Raw genomic sequence first — 4,719 nt, 5'->3', positions numbered from 1 at the left:
CAGTTAGCTTATCACACGTTTAAAAAAACTGCAGAATAAACCTGACACCTAACTCACTTCGAACACGTTCAATTAGGCCTGGCAGATGTCGAGCAGTAGCAACCATTAACTGCTGCACAGGAAATGTCAGAGACCCTATCCCACCCCATCATTCTCCAACCCAAGTGGACCTTTGCTGCCCTGCCTGAGTCATTCAACTGAATGGACTGCACTTCATGATAATAAATCAAACAATGCACAACTATCCCAGTGCGCATCACGTGGTGTGGTCTATGACTCCACATGCGATGCCGGTCCACTCATCCTGGTCTCGTCTACAAGTGATGCGAGTCCACTCATTGTGTTTGACCTTTATTCCCTTTCCTTGTTACTAGAAGTAATTGTGAATGACAATGGGCCATATTGTAGTTTCCACTTAATAATGAAATAATAATAATAATGGAGGCCCGTAGCTCGTCTTGACTGCTTTGGAGCATTCACGAGATGTCTAGAAACATCGAAAGGTTAGTAGTAGTACAGATCACCACTCCGTGGAAGTAATACTGTCAATAACAGCAACCTCCTCCCCGTCACAGTAATACATAAAAACAACACCCCCCACCACCCCCACACAAAAGCAATGAAAACAATTCTTTTTAGCCCCCAACTAGGCGTTAACCCAGCTGGGGGTTTATATTTTGGCTCCTGTCCGTCCGTCCATCTGTTCGTGCGTCTGCAGAGCCTCCACTCAAAAATGGACCCATTTCTTTCATATTCAGCACATATCTTCATCTATGTGTGTTTGTGTGTGTCCTCCATAATTCCAAAACCATGAAACCTAACAGCCCGAAACTTTTCATACATACTAAGGGAACTGTAAGGGAGTGCCCGAGTGAAAAGTGGGCGTTTGGATAAAATTTATACACCACTTTTGAAGATCACTAGAAGGGGTACCCGGCAAAAAAAAATTAACGTTCACCCTTTAAAAATCGTGCAAATAAATTTTTGAAATATCTGCTGCTTTTTTTCATATTCTTTTCTCACCGGTTTTGCAAGTGAAAGGTGGTGTGTAAAAATCAGACATTCTGTTTTATTATAATTATTAAATAAAGCAAGCATTTTCTGAATCTAATCGAGATGAGAAACGGGATTGAATGAGACTCAGCATTATTATAAGTGAAGAAGAATATGAATGAAAAAGAGATTTTGTCTTAATGTAAATTAACCGTATAGTGTACTGCGACACCTACACACATGTATATGCAGCACGTTATTGGGTGGTCGCTCGACTACCGTTATTCTCAGGTTTTCTGTCTGTCTGTATGCATGTAATGGACAGCTCTGGAGGCCAGAGGAGTCAACCGCTTTTGATGAAACTTGACAGGTAGGTTCATACCAGGATCTAGTTGTATGCTTTTGAGCACCTTTGCTATGGACGCCACCGTTGCCTCGCAGCGGGACTTTGAAATTTTTGAAAAAATCCGAAAAATATTTGTTGTTTTTTTGGAAAATCAAAAATCAGCTTCCGTGCTTTTATGCGCACTATAATCAACCTCTTTGTCAAAAAATTTCAGCCCGTTCCGTCAAAAACTGAATGACTAGTATGCAATTATATAGTGACCACCCATGTCACCTACTGGCTTGTCTGTTGGTTTGTATGTAATGGACAACTCTGGAGGCCAGAGGAGTCAACCGATTTTGATGAAACTTGACTGGTAGGTTCATACCAGGATCTAGTTGTATGCTTTTGAGCACCGTTGCTATGGACGCCACCATTGCCAAGCAACGAGACTTAAATTTTTGAAAAATCCTAAAAAAATATTTTTTCAAAAATCTAAAATCGGCTTCCACTCTTTTATGCGCACAATAATTAACCTCTTTATCAAAAAATTTCAGCCCGATCCGTCAAAAACTGTATGACTAGTATGCAATTATAAAGCGACCACCCATGTCGCCTACCGGTTTGTTGGGTGGTCGCTAGATGACCGTTATTCTCAGGTTTTCCGTCTGACTATGTATGTAATGGACAGCTGTGGAGGCCAGAGTAGTCAACCGATTTTGATGAAACTTGACTGGTAGGTTCATACCAGGATCTAGTTGTATGCTTTTGAGCACCGTTGCTATGGACGCCACCGTTGCCTCGCAATGGGACTTTGAAATTTTTGAAAAAATCCGAAAATATTTGTATATATATATATATATATTTCTTTTTTTTTCGAAAATCAAAAATCGCCTTCCGTGATTTTATGCGCACTATAATCAACCTCTTTGTCAAAAAATTTCAGCCCGATCCGTCAAAAACTGTATGACTAGTATGCAATTATAAAGCGACCACCCATGTCGCCTACCGGTTTGTTGGGTGGTCGCTAGATGACCGTTATTCTCAGGTTTTCCGTCTGACTATGTATGTAATGGACAGCTGTGGAGGCCAGAGTAGTCAACCGATTTTGATGAAACTTGACTGGTAGGTTCATACCAGGATCTAGTTGTATGCTTTTGAGCACCGTTGCTATGGACGCCACCGTTGCCTCGCAATGGGACTTTGAAATTTTTGAAAAAATCCGAAAATATTTGTATATATATATATATATTTCTTTTTTTTTCGAAAATCAAAAATCGCCTTCCGTGATTTTATGCGCACTATAATCAACCTCTTTGTCAAAAAATTTCAGCCCGATCCGTCAAAAACTGTATGACTAGTATGCAATTACATAGCGACCACCGATGTCGCCTACCGGCTTGTATGCTGTGTATATGTGTCTATGACTGAATATGCGTGCTGTGGTGCACAAGTACGTGCATGCTGCGCTGCCTATTGTGTAGAGGATACCATTATCGCCTGATTAGTGGTATCCCCTCGAAGACAAATTGGTGCCGGCCAGCCGCATGCAGGAATGGATGTTGAGACCGAGCTCCTTTTATAATATAGATTCATAGGGTGGTCACACAGTACAAAACACACATTCAAAGTAATTTCCATGCTATCTCTGCGCTAAGAGTGAGGGGAAGGTGCCCAGGAAAAAGGAGAGACCCATGGTGGCTGGAGGAGGGTTACTATACCAAATATCTGAGAGGTTGTGAGCCTCACACACCAGTGGAAAGGCGACATGATTGGGTCAAAGAGTGTGACAGTGACCTTTACTCCCTGAAGCCACGTTTTTCCCCGAGCCCAATAAAAGATGGTACTCTCCAGTGAACGTGGCTGGCTTGCAACCAAGGGACCACGAGAGCTGACTTGCAACCAAGGAACGGAACGAGAGCACACCTGCCTGTTTGCATCCAAGAGCCGCTCGTTTGGTATGAGGGATGGAGTGGGATGAGCTGAGTTGGAGCGAGTCTCCACGGGCGAACGTCGGCACGAGGTCCTTGGGATGCAGTGGCCTTGCATACTGACCAATACAATCTTTCGTTGCTATCCCTCCTTTCTTATTCATGGACTTGAGATGCACAAAAGAGCAAGTGAAAAAGTTATCGACGATTACCCTCTTGACCCATCCATTCGAGGGCACTGACACGCGTATCACACCATTCCTCTCGAGCCTACATTGGAGATGCCGCACCTCTCCAAACACATCACAGCACATCAACCTCCCTTTCCTTCATCACCATCATTTCGAGATCAACGTGAGCCCACAGGTCCATGTCGGTTGAGAAAAGAGGTTGACCCTATGCCTCAAACTTTCTCGATATATATATATATATATATATATATATATATATATATATATATATATATATATATATATATATATATATATATATATATCTCTCTCTCTCTCTCTCTCTCTCTCTCTCTCTCTCTCTCTCTCTCTCTCTCTCTCTCTCTCTCTCTCTCTCTCTCTCTCTCTCTCTCTCTCTCTCTCTCTCTCTCTCTCTCTCTCTCTCTCTCTCTCTCTCTCTATCATTTCCCCAGAGTGACGGAGGCACTCCTGTCTCATGTGTGGAGTTCAGGCAAGAATTTGTTTGGGATTCTTTGCGTGCATAAGTGCTAAATTCTGTTTTGTGACACTACATTCTGTAAATAGTTCTGCTTGTAAATATATGCCTTTATCTCGACATATAAACTGTTTCCAACCTGCTCGATTGTCTGTTTCCACCATTGGTTAGACATAGTGTGTAAAAAAAATAGATGAGAGGTTGTACCCGGTGATTTGTGTACTTGAATAGCTGACGTCCCACCAGCGGTTTCGCTCGGCCTTATGTAATAAGTAGATAGTAGTTCCACATCTTGGACAACTAAATCACCAGGAAGGTAAGGTGAGGGTTGGGTGCAGGGACTCCATCAGATGTAGTCGCCTCACATGGCATACGTGGTTGCTTAGGCCTCAGTCACATTTGCTCTACGGCGAGGATACGGCGGCCATACGCCCTCTGAATTGACAGAAACGTGCGGCGGCCGCAGAGAAACTGAGGTGGCCTCAGGGAGGCCCTACGCCGTTTGGCTATATTTTACAGGCCGTAGGGTCGCCGTGGAATTATAGCGCGGAGTTATAACTTTTTTTCATTTCTACGTTTGCCGTAGCAATTCGACAAGCCAAGCTATGACGTAGATGTGTTCCACGTCGACCGTACGTAGGGCGTACGGTGGGCTTGCGTTATTCGTGCAGCTGCCATAAGCTCTTCTCAATGAAAAATGAATTTTCCCAACCGCCAAAAAATTACGGCGGCCGCACTATTTCCACGGTCGCCGTACGGTGGCCTTGCAGTCTGTGTGACTACCTGCGGGCAAAGCAGGGTCGA

This window comes from Eptatretus burgeri, chromosome 2 (assembly GCF_056783735.1).
Source record: "Eptatretus burgeri isolate ZD-2024b chromosome 2, Ebu_testis_v1, whole genome shotgun sequence".
NCBI lineage: Eukaryota > Metazoa > Chordata > Myxini > Myxiniformes > Myxinidae > Eptatretus > Eptatretus burgeri.
Note: the sequence above shows the minus strand (reverse complement) of the source record.